Below are 12677 nucleotides of genomic sequence, written 5' to 3' on the forward strand. Positions count from 1 at the left end.
GAGAGAGAGAGAGAGAGACAGAGAGAGAGAGAGAGAGACAGAAAGAGAGAGAGACAGAGAGAGAGAGAGAGAGAGAGTTATTGGCAGGGGGCTGGTATGCAAGCAGATGCTACCAACATCTTGATGGATTAAAGTTAAATTTTAATGATATGGAATCAAAGACAACTGTGGAGTTTTCTTCTGTTGCAAAATATTTCATATAACACTGTATTCAATCTTTTGTAATCTTTTATTATTATTTTAGAGGTGGAATACCCAAGTTGATAAAATACTGGACTACAAAACATAGGTCAAAAGTTCAAATCCTGCAGCAAGCACTATGTTGCATTTCTGGGTGAAATATTATCTAATACAGACTGGTATTGTTATCCAGGATAAAAGTTCTCTTATTGTTCTGTTTGAAACAAAAGAAAATTTCTGAAACACAGGGAAGTTTCCAAAAGAACCAAAGCTTCTGATGATGAGATGTCAACTTTTGAGGATCTTGTAATAGTGATCTTTTTCACGTTAAAATTTTTCATGGCTTACTCAGAGGAGGTAAAGAAGCGTCCATTACCTTTTGCAAGACTTTTGAGACTTGTGGGAAGGAGATGGAGGGAAGGAAGAAAACATAACTTAAAGGATGAGGAGCATCAAGATATTCAGTTATTCTCAGATTAGAGATTTAGTCTGGATGCTTGCAACAGAATCAACTCTGTTAAAGTTGCTGAAGGGTCAGGCGATGATGTTAGAAAAAAACAAGTGTTAAGTTTACCATCCTAAAGTATAGGCAATTTTTTTTAATTGAGTTTTCACAATTTTCACAGACCAAATTTCAATTATGTTTGGGGTTAATCTGAGGTATAGTAAAGAAATCTGAAAAAGGTGCCATGGAGTGGAGGAGTTTGGAAGGGCAACCAACTGTAAAAACCATGCCAAAGCAGACAGAGCTTGATGCTGTCCTTGGACACACTGGATTTTGTCAAACAGTCCAACGCATGCCAGCATAGAACAGTGGGTACACAAACTTAACGTTTACAACTCTATGGACTAAGTTTGGCACCAAAATCTGTGAAATTCCACAATTATGTGTACACACACATATACACAAACAAAATGCATAATGCAGGTGTGTATGTATGTGAATATATTTATACATACCTATGTGCATATGTATATAGATGTGTGTGTGTGCCTATGCATGAGCACATATTTTGTATGCAAGAGCATGTATATATATATGTGTATTTTTATTTATAAATTTGAATGTGTGTGAGTATTCTCATAAAATGATTAAGGAATTAAACAGTCAATGATGAACACAATTCATTACAAGGATACCAGGACTAATGCAAGGGTAACAACAATTATGATTATCCTATAAATTACCTCACATGATCTGTATATTTATCCTGCACAGTGTTGTGTAGTTCCATGTATTCACATCCAAAATGGAGATGTGTACGAACATTCCCATGTGGCAGGCTTGATCATTGTTGAGATGTTTCTCTCTACATGAAACCATTGTTTGTCTTGTTAAACCACAAATAAGGAGTATTTATGCACTGATGCAGTGTTGAGCATTCATTCTCGCTGTCTGATATTAGTTTATAAATATATAAACTATTGTGTGTGTGTGTGTGTGTGTGTATACACACACACACACAATTGGCTTCCTCCAGATTCCATTCACCAAATTCAGTCACAAAGCTTTGGTCCTCTGTAGCTATAGCAGAAGACACTTGTCCAAGGTTATACAAAGTCAACTATACCTCAATACATAGCAATAGTTTTCACAGAAAACTGATATCTGATAGGAACAATGAATGCTGGGAATCAAGGTATTGTAATTTTAATTGCCTCTCAGTAAAGCTACTTGAGGAGTGTTCCTTGTCTGAAAGTTAATTTACTGATTAAACTGGAGTGAATGGTTTACTTTTATTTTTGAAGAAACATGCCATTAGTCAGAATGTTTATCTGGTGTCAGTACCTACTCTGAAAAAGGGCCTTTTGTCTTGTAATGATTTCTTTGTTTATGCTAAAACAAGAACTGGAATTACAACATTGGCAGATATTTCTTAAAGTGTTCTTTCATAAAAACAAGCTTTCCTTCATGTTATATTTATGACATAGCTGCAGTTTTGGATGAAATCTAGGCTAAAATGGTTGATAGGAATTCAGTGCACTTTGCTGAGTGCACTGAATTCCTATCAGTATGATAATGATCTTTGCAATCTATAAATGGTCAATGAAGAATCTGAGCAACAATGGAATGGCTCAGCATCAGTGACAACACATTGTGCAAACTTTTCCATGGGATTTATGCAGATTAAACATTATGGTTAACTTTAAGATCTTCTTGGTCTGATATAGCTATTGAAGGCTGTACAAGTTGTACAAACAGTACAGAATGAACAGCAGGGAATATTCAAGATATGGTAAGACAGATGGAACTTGCTGAGAGCTCCCACAACTGTCTGTCAGCTTCAGATGAATAGCTGTTGTGTTCTGTGGGAAGGATTAAGTTGTTTATCAGGTCCATTGTAAAGGTTTGCAAGGTGCCTTGCTTTCACATGCAAGGTCATCCGGTACAGTTGTTGTGTCTGGCTGTTATAACAAAAGAGGTACTGTTGTGGATGAGTTTGAAAGGTTTGAGGTCAAATACTATTATTTCAAATGAATGTAAACCAACAGACCTTGTTTGCTGTACAAGGGCTGAGTTTATGGTGACTGAATGGATCAACTCTTTGGGAGAAAGAGGGGACATTTAGCTTTATAATGAGTGTAATTAGTATGAATGGGCTGCTCTGATTTGTCCTATGTTACTAGCTATTTACCTATTTCAAATATGAAAATAGTTTAGATTAAAAACCAATAAACAACAGGCACAGGCAGTTAGTATGTGGTAAGAAGTTTGCTTCCTAACCACATAGTTTAGGGTTCAGTGTCACTGCATGGCACCTTGGGTAGGTGTCTTCTACTATAGCCCTAAGCCAATCAAAGCCTTGTGAATGGATTTGGTAGATGAAAACTGAAATATATATATTTCCCTTGTAGCAAAATCATAAGAGGCGGAGAGAGAATATAGGTTCGTTTGCCCAAACAGGAGAAATTGTTGATTTCTCATTGGTTAAAAATTACTGTCCATATACGAATTCTAAACTTTTGTTAAAGAAATCTTTCATGAAGTACGGTTCTTAGAATTCATGTATGAGCAGTTATAAAAACCCTGATTTTTGGGAAATTATTCAGTGATCGTTGGTTATCACTCAAATCCACGACACTCACACTCCGGTGTTTGTTGGTTGTTACTCAATGCCATGACTGAGATCCTTAAAGTAAGATAGGGAAGTTAAAGGAAAGTTAAGTAGGGTTGTTGGGGATTATGTAAGGGGTGTTGTGGACATATGCTGTGGTTATTTAGGTTGCATTTAAATCTGTGGTCAAATTTGAAGGTAGCACTCCACAGAATGTGACGAGGCTGACCTTTTGAAATACAGGTACAACTCAGGTTTACCAGCTGAGTCATCTGAAGCAGCATGAAATAAAGTGTTAATTTTCTTTAGAGTTTGATACTAAATCTGATGGTCTTGCTGTAGCACTAAATTATGGGGACATAAACAAACTAACACTGGATGTCAAGTGGTGGTGGTGGGGGATAAAGAGACACAAAGATGTGCACACATACATATGACAGGCTTCCACACAGTTTCTCTATCAAATTCATTTATAGGTCACTGGTCGGTCTGAAGCTATAGTAGAAGATACTTGCTCAAGATGCACTAAGGGAGTGAGGCTGAAACCACATTGATAAAAAGGAAGCTTCTTACCACACAGTTATGCTTGTACTTATATCATTAAATATACTTATTTCTTTAAGTAAAACAGTTCTTGATTAATATTCTTATTTCCATGAATTCATAATTCTTCAACAAACCAGTCCTTGAAGAAGTGAAACAGAAAGTCTCCAGCAGAATATGAACTCATATGTATGAGGGGGTAAAGACAAGAGTTAGAATTGGATCAGAGCTGTCAGAGGAGCTTGCGGTGAAAGTTGGTGTGCATCAGGGATCTGTATTGTTTGCATTAGTGGTTGATGCGGTGATGGAGGGTGCAAGAGAGGGATTGATAATGGAGATAATGTATGCAGCTGACCTTGTTCTGATGAGGGAGACAATGGAGGGATTGAGGGAGAAGTTTTGGAAATAGAAGGAGACACTTGAAAGCAAGGTTTTGAAGGTAAACCTCAAGAAGACAAAGGTAATGGTGAGAGGGTGGAAAGAAAAGTTAGTGAGTAAGGTGGATCCATGTGGTGTATATGGGAGGAGGGTAATGGCAAATGTGATGTGAACAAAATGTGAGAAATGGATTCATGGTAGATGTACGAAAATGAAGAAGGTGACTGCAAAATTGGCGAGAGAGTTTGTTTGTGGAAGATGTGAGAAAGGAGCTGGAGGGCCAGCAGAACCAGTGGAAGTGCTATGTAACGAGGTGGAAACGGTGAGAGGGTTTTGTTATTTGGGAGACAGGGTGGATGTAAGTAGTGGATGTGAAGCAGCTGTGACAGCAAGGGGGGTGGAGTTCAGGGAATGTGGAGCATTGTTATATGGGAAAAGGTTCTCATTAAAGATGAAAGGAAGAGTCTATAAGAGTTGTGTGAGAGCTGCAATGCTGTATGGGAGTGAGACATGATGTCTGAGGGAGAGAGAGATGGTAATTTTGAGAAATGTGCAGGGTGGAGCTGTTTGATAAGAGGAGGACTGAGGATTTGATGGGAATGCTGGGGTTGAAGGAATCGGTGGAATGGTTGGCAAGAGTGAATGGAGTGAGGTGATATGGGCATGTGTTGAGGAGGGAGATTGTGCTTGAGGTAAATGGAGCACAAAAGTGAGGTGGACTGAGAAAAGGGTGGAGGGGACAGGTGGAGGAGACTGGGAGGGTTGGTTTGAAAAAGGACGCCCAAAACCGGGCAAGATGGTGAGATGGTGTGAGGGCAGTTGCTATGGCATTGAGGTAGATCCAGCCACCCCCGTTAACGGGAACAAAACTCGGATTTAAAACACTGGATGATGATGATGATGATCACTGCAAGAAACTGATCACTCGCCTGACTAGAAATAACAGCTAACTTTCCCTTAAATCATGTACAACCATCTTAAAAAGGGAAATACATTATATAATGTAGTGCTAGGTACATTTTATGTAGGGGGTAAAATAGATAGGATGGTCACAGTTGAAATGCTTTTTGTCATAGGTCTGTTCAACAAAGCCTGATTTTCAACTAAAAATGAATGCTAACTGCTTTGACAAAATGGTCAAAAATACTTTCGACCGTTAGTCTGCTCAATCAAATCTGACCTGGGGTTAAGCAACTAATTCGTATTCTATATAGTCGTGGTAGTTCAGGATGCTAGAAATAGTAGCCAAATCTTTGTAAACCACTCAACCATCTTTGGAAAGTAAAGAGTTCATTGGACAATATAGCTGTGCATATCCCTCACCTCGAAAAACAAATGGTTATCACTGAAATACTGTCGCTTATAGGTCTGCTTGATCAGGGCTAATCCAAACAACGACACCCATTTTACGAATTTTGTAATTTCACTGCGAGATTAAATGTGTACAAAATATGATTTCGTATATAAAGTCACTGACTCTTATACACAATGGCTCTGGTTGTGTCATAATCAACCTCATGTGGTTATGTTTGTGAAAGAGGAACATCATATGATGACATAAGCCTTGTGACAGATCGGTGAAATGGGAGGGTAAAGGATGCACACACACACACACACACCATAATAAAACCAAAACCACGTAATTTTTGCATGTGACCTCACACTCTCAGAACATTAAAGAGATCTTAAAACAGATGTTTTAAGGCATTTAATAGTCCTCTCTGTATTGGCATATTGAAAACAATTCGTGTGTTATTAAAGCCACTATCTCTGTAAACATTGTATGTAGGTGTGTTTATCTATGTATACACACACAAAGGTACATGTATATAAATATGCCAACTCCAAAGATCGCACACACACACACATATACTCTTTTACTTGTTTCAGTCATTTGACTATGGCCATGCTGAAGCACCACCTTTAGTCGAGCAAATCGACCCTATGACTTATTCTTTGGAAGCCTGGTACTTATTCTATCGGTCTCTTTGTCGAACCGCTAGGTTACGGGGACGTAAACACACCACTATCGGTTGTCAAGCGATATTGGGGGGGGGGGACAAACACAGACACACAAATATATACATACGCATATATACGACGGGCTTCTTTCAGTTTCCGTCTACCAAATCCACTCACAAGGTTTTGGTCGGCCGGAGGCTATAGTAGAAGACACTTGCCCGAAGTGCCACGTAGTGGAAATGAACCCGGAACCATATGGTTGGTAAGCAAGCTACTTACCACACAGCCACTCACATATATATATATATACACAAACAAAACGTGACTAAGTGGAAGATGACACACTTGACCTTTTTTTTTTTATATTTTGCAGGACTAGGCGGGGTTGATTGGAAAAAGACACAAACAAGAATGTCAAATGGTTGCTTAGGTGTGGGCAGCAAACTAAAATAAAGGGTAATCCTGAGATCGGAAATATAGTCCGATTGCACGCAATTCCGTTAATGGTTCCTACGAAAACTGCACTGCTTTTAAACTACCCAATGGAATTTAAGACAACTTTATGTCAGCTCTGATCGAAGAAACTTTCGATGTAAAGAGGATCAGCTGAGACTATAAATCTTTTATTTAGGCTACTATTTATAGTTATATTATCCGGTGAGTCATTCTGCTTATCAAGACGCTAGAATGTGTAATTGAAGGAGATTTGGTTACTTTTTTTTAACAGGTCGAGAAAATGAATAAACAGATTTCTTTTCGTTGGCAATTTATTCCCTCAATCATGAGCGAATAAGCGAAATTATAGAAAACCAGAATAATGCTATCAAGTTTTTCTACTATAACTCCATTACAAATCTCGGATGTTTTATTGGAACATGAAATCAATCCATACAACTTGACTGGCACTTTACTATTACCGACACCGAAAGGATGACAGGCAGGCTCGTTCAGATAGAAAATTTATATGTTTAACTATTGGCACTGTAATAAAAATAAATAAACTTATAAAAAAAAGTTTAACAATTTCGAACTTTGGGCCAAGTCTACAGTATTATGAGAGCAAAACTAGTTTAGATCGACCCAGTCAACTGATGGGTTGGCATTCAAAACGGCTGTTTCTTATAATGACATTCGTAAGTCGAACTCGGAGAGTTTTGAACTCACTTTATACGAAACAACGCAAGGTATTTTACCCGACACTTGAGAGATTCTAAGCCATATGTAATCAGTATTAATTAAGTCTAAAATATATTTTAGTCACCTTTCAAGTTGTTTGTTAGCTTTTCGTTTGACACGGACAAAACCGGAGCATGTTTTCAATTAAGTACATAACGGTTTGTCACATAGGTGCAAGGCTAGAATTCTGTAAAGTATGGGAAAGGCTGGGGGTGGGGGAATAATAGATTAAAGGTAAAATCGAATTTGACAGGATGTGAATATGTGAATGGAGTAACTAAAGGGCTGTGACAAATTACCACAACGCATTTTGTCCGACGCCCATACGATTACGCCAATCCATCAATTAGAGGCAATATTTATTGAGAAGAGGTGTGGCATTGAGTAAGACTTTCTATACACTTTCTTCGACTCGGTCCAATTGATATTTTATGAAGTTTTTCACTGCTGAATTGGGACAACAAGTGTTGCAATAGCTGTGTGAGTCGTTAAAACGTCGAGTATTAGACAATTTTAAACATGTATTGCGTGTATGTATATAGACTCTTACATGTTTGAAACAATCATCAACTGACTTTCAATAATAATAAGAATAACAATTATATATATATATATATATAATTCTTTCTGTTTTCCTCTGTTATATTGGTGCGCTACGGTGGATTAATTTAAGACTTAGCTCTTATTTCTAGCAGGTAGATGCTTATTAAGCATCATTACGCTTCGTGCAAATTTATAATTCATAGCTGTTTAAAGCTATTATAACTGCGTTCCACCCATGCCACTACTGGTGATATCAAATTTAGAATTTATCCACAGATGATATGAACAGCAGTGACATCTAACTTCAAATCTCAGTGTTTGAATGTTTCATTTATATATATATATATATATGTGTGTGTATATATATATATATATATATATATGCGAGCGATCACACGTGTGTATAAGGTAACGCTAGAGATATAAAGTACGAGATATTTTGACAATTATATATATACATTATATAAATATATGTGTGTGTGTGTTTATGAAAACAAATATATTTTGTTGGAAAGAAAAATATAATATGAACATTAAATAAACATAAATGTACGAGTAAAACAGATATTAATCAGCATTTAGCCAATACTTACAATAAAAAAATCAGTTTAAAGTAAGAAAAGTAAATAAATCCTAGATTCGGAACAAAACTACTTCCTCCCCCAAAAGATGTCGTTTCCAGTGACGTCACCAATATTAGTGAATAGCCTTTAATAATTATTTTAAGTTGTTTGTACCTATTTAAATACACAATTTGACAACTATAAAAAAAAGTGGTCTCTTAAATATTTCTTATTATTAAGTATAGTTATTCGTCATGTGTTGGAATGAAATTTATATTTACTTAAACTAATAAATATTTGGTGTGTGTGTGTGTGAGTCTGTGTGTGTGTCGTGTATATGTATCTATGTGTATGTGTAAGTATAAAAAATTGAGTTAACTAGTTTTTTAAAATTATTATCTTAAGTATTACCATTGTTATTATTATTAATAAAGAAACAATTACTATTAATATCATGAAAAATATGATATAATCATTCAAATTTATTTTTCTTTAATAACTATTTCATGAATGTGTTTATGTCTATAAACGTATCTATGTGTGTGAGTATTTGTGGTTATATATATATATATATATATTGTAATGAGTCACCCAAAGCTTTTTTTTTATGTTATCATTTTTTATCAAGTGCAAAGTTCGATATAATCGATAATGCCCTCCTACTCCACAATATTCCTGGTCATATGTCAATATAAGAATATTTTTATCACAAAAATATTACATAAACTCAGTGAACAAAAAGGGAAACACTAAGAAAATGAAATGCTAGTATATATATATATATATATATACACACACCTTTAAATATATATTATACACATCCCAGTATAATGGCTTCTGACATAGGCACAAGGCCTGACTCGGATCTTTTCAATCAAGATCTCAGTACTCATTGGTGTTTTAGTTTATCCACTCTGAAAAGATGAAAAGGTATGGTTGACCTTGGCGAGAGTTGAGCTCAAAACATGAAGAACCAGAAGGAATGCGGCAAGGCAATTTTCTACCCCGATGTTTCAACGATTCTTCCAGCTCCCAATATAATAATCCTTTTTACTATAGGCACAATGCCTGAAATTTTTGGGGAGGTGACAAGTCGATTGCATCGACCCAAGCGCTCAACTGGCACTTATTTTATTGACTTCGAAATAATTAAAGGCAAAGTCAACCTCAACGATATTTGAACTCAGAACGTAAAGAGCAAGAAGAAACGCTGCTAAGCATTTTGTCCATTGCCTTTATAGGTCCCAATATAATAAGAACATTCAAGTAGATGATGTACCGAATGCAAAAAGTTTAAGTATTTTGATATTTTAAGATTGAGTTATTTCCCTTAGTTCGCTTTTTTTTCTCTTTCTATTACGCAAATTACTACTGACTCGAAATTTATCAATATTCACTCATCAAACGGGTTTGAGAAGATTATTCTTCGTTGATGAGGTCTGATAAGACGAAAACATGTGCCATACTAATAAGATTTTCTCATCTAAATATGTAAATTCAATTTTCTGAGAATTTGTATTTCTAAAATTATCTCCCTTCTCTGTGAGTGCTGCTAACAGTTACCATTAGGTTTTTGTCTTCTTTCTCCCACAGGCAACGCTTAAATTCAGTGTGCATATTTTGTGTACTCTATTGAGTGCATCACCTACTTGAATGATCTAAATTCATCTCATTGGGTCTCTTAAGTTATTTCCCTTAGCTCACTTAAAAAAAATATTCTTGGTCCGTATATTTGTTACAAGGGCTAACAAAAGATGAACTGCAAAGTAGCAATGGAGGGGTGGGTTATATTTCAGTAAAAAAAGAAAAGCAATAAAGAAAAATTAAAATAAACCCACAAATAAATTTAAAAGTCAAAATATATATCGCATTATAGAATCGGTTCTTTTATTTGCCACAAGGACAATGAGGTGAGGGGACATTAAACCAAAAAGGGTGAAGTGAGGAAATGATGGGTACATCTTTTTTAAAGAAAAGGAAAGAAAGAGAAACAAGAAAACCAGATGGGAATAAAATGAAATTAAAAAATATATAATATATATGAAAATATAATAAAATAAATAGCTTTTATTATTTGACACAAGGGTAAAAGAAAAAGGATGAGATGCATAACCATGAGTGAGGAACGAGGGGAAAAAGCAGAAATCGAAAAACGAACGAAACGAAACTATAAATGGAAAATAAAACAAAAACAAACACGAATTAAACGAAATGAAATATAAATACATATATATTTTTTTTATTCTATTTAGTTTTTATTATTATTATTATCAAATAATAATTATAATGATGATGATTTTTAAAGCGACTAAAGAAGAAAAATAAATATAAAAATGAGGAGAAGAAGAAAACATTTGTAAGAACTTTTCGTAGTAATCATTTTGAGGAGGAGAGTAGTTTACATGACTTAGTTTCCTACCAAAGATGGCGGCATTGTTGCAGTGTTGTGCGGAATTGGGGTGAGTTTTTTGTCTGTAAACCTCGTTATTATTACTAGTTTCGCTAACTGTTCATCGTTACCGCTTTCTATAGACTGCTACTAAAGATCTTGTCTAAATTTCGTCTACGTAGGTTCTCTCTACCATCAATTGTTTTAGTAATTTAATCAATGAGGAGGAGAGAAGAAAAGTAACATAGATGTATGTGTATGTATATTTGGCATTCGACCACATCGCTTCTTGTATATATCTTCATCTCTATACAACTATCAACTAACACACACACACACACACAGCTACTAAATAACGAAGGGAGGGAGCCTTTACGTACGAGGTCGCTCGTCATTCTAGAAAGAAAGAATCACCAAATCTTCCTACAATCCAACACCATGCCGTTTTTTTTTAAAATAAGACAAAAAGATGAAAAAAAGAAAGAACCATGTTTGACAATGTAGCAGTCTCTGATATAGGAAAGACGCGATAGTCACGTCTGGAACGCCTTTAACCATAGCTTTTCTCAAAACAATTGAGAATCGCATATATACAAATATAACATGATCAAACAACGAACACATAGCCATACAAAAAAAAAAATGAGGGGGACGCCATGTGTTTTACTTTTTTCTGTTTTCATCACTCCATGTTATGCATCTGTATATTGAGGTGTATGTATATATATATATATATATATATATATATTTGTGTATATATATATATAGATATATATTTGTGTATGTCTTATGTAGATAGATGTTTGTGTTCATATATATATATATATATATATATAGCCTATGTGTGGGGGAGTATATATGTGTACTTGTATGTATGTGCGTGTATGTACCTATATGTGTGTTGCTGTGTAACCCCAAAGATGAAAAACAGTCCAGCTGTGACCGCCTCATATTTTTAGGGGTATGTATGTATGTATCACTACATTTCCAATGTGTTCTTACCTTGTTTTAAGGTTTGATTTGAGGGAAATACGACTGTTATTGAAAATCGAGAAACCACGAAAAGGCTCTTTTCATGGTTCGATGTGTGTGAGTGTATATATATGCGTTTGTGTAGGAATGTGTGTGTGTATATATATTTATATATATATATATATATATATATGTTTGTTTCTCTCTCTATCTAAATCTATTATGTATAAATGAATAAACATGCATGTATATATAAATATTTGTACACGAAAGTATCTGTATATGATTATATATATATGTATTAGTGTATATGTTCTTGTGTTTATTTTAATCATCACTTATAGGCTATTCTGTAACACTATGTTGGTACATAGTGTTTATATATATATATATATATATATAAACACTATGTTGATACATTGTGTTTATATATATATATATGAACACATACAGTGTGGGTTTAAACATGAATGTGCACACATATATAAAATACATATTCAAAACCGTTTTAGATTATTTGTTACGATGATAAAAGGGCTATGATTATGTATATGATGATGAAACCGATTTCAGGTCTGAATTTACCAACGTAACTGATGAAGGTGTTTCCATCATCATTGAAAATGAAGTGTTTTGTTGGTATAGATCGTCGTGCAGAATATTCTATAATTTCTAGACATTATGCAGTGACAGTTTTCCTCTTTATTCCACCACTTAGTGCTTGGGTGTCTTTTAGTGCATGCAGACCATTTTGTTGCAATTTATCCGAACCCGTTCTCCATATGCTTTTGTAGCGATCCTTGATTTGCTAGGGCCAAAAAGGAGAGCGTCTATACGGCAACTCTGCTTACGAGTAATGTTTGATCTCCCTCATATCATAGCCCACCTCCAAGAGCAAGACAAGATTAGGTGGGT

General features: G+C 35.2%; 2 protein-coding genes across 2 annotated transcripts in view; one reads left to right on the plus strand and one right to left on the minus strand.

Moving 5' to 3' along the window:
- LOC106878828 (charged multivesicular body protein 2a) overlaps window positions 1-8566 on the minus strand; it is a 36115-nt gene extending 27549 nt beyond the window's left edge. The window contains exon 1 of the mRNA XM_014928167.2: window positions 8432-8566. The gene's annotated coding sequence lies outside the window, so the exon portion shown is untranslated. The remainder of the gene's footprint in view (window positions 1-8431) is intronic.
- A 2182-nt stretch (window positions 8567-10748) lies between these two features.
- LOC106878826 (cold shock domain-containing protein E1) overlaps window positions 10749-12677 on the plus strand; it is a 69919-nt gene continuing 67990 nt past the window's right edge. The window contains exon 1 of the mRNA XM_014928166.2: window positions 10749-10860. The gene's annotated coding sequence lies outside the window, so the exon portion shown is untranslated. The remainder of the gene's footprint in view (window positions 10861-12677) is intronic.

The sequence above is a fragment of the Octopus bimaculoides genome, chromosome 4, assembly GCF_001194135.2.
Source record: "Octopus bimaculoides isolate UCB-OBI-ISO-001 chromosome 4, ASM119413v2, whole genome shotgun sequence".
Classification (NCBI taxonomy): Eukaryota; Metazoa; Mollusca; class Cephalopoda; order Octopoda; family Octopodidae; genus Octopus; species Octopus bimaculoides.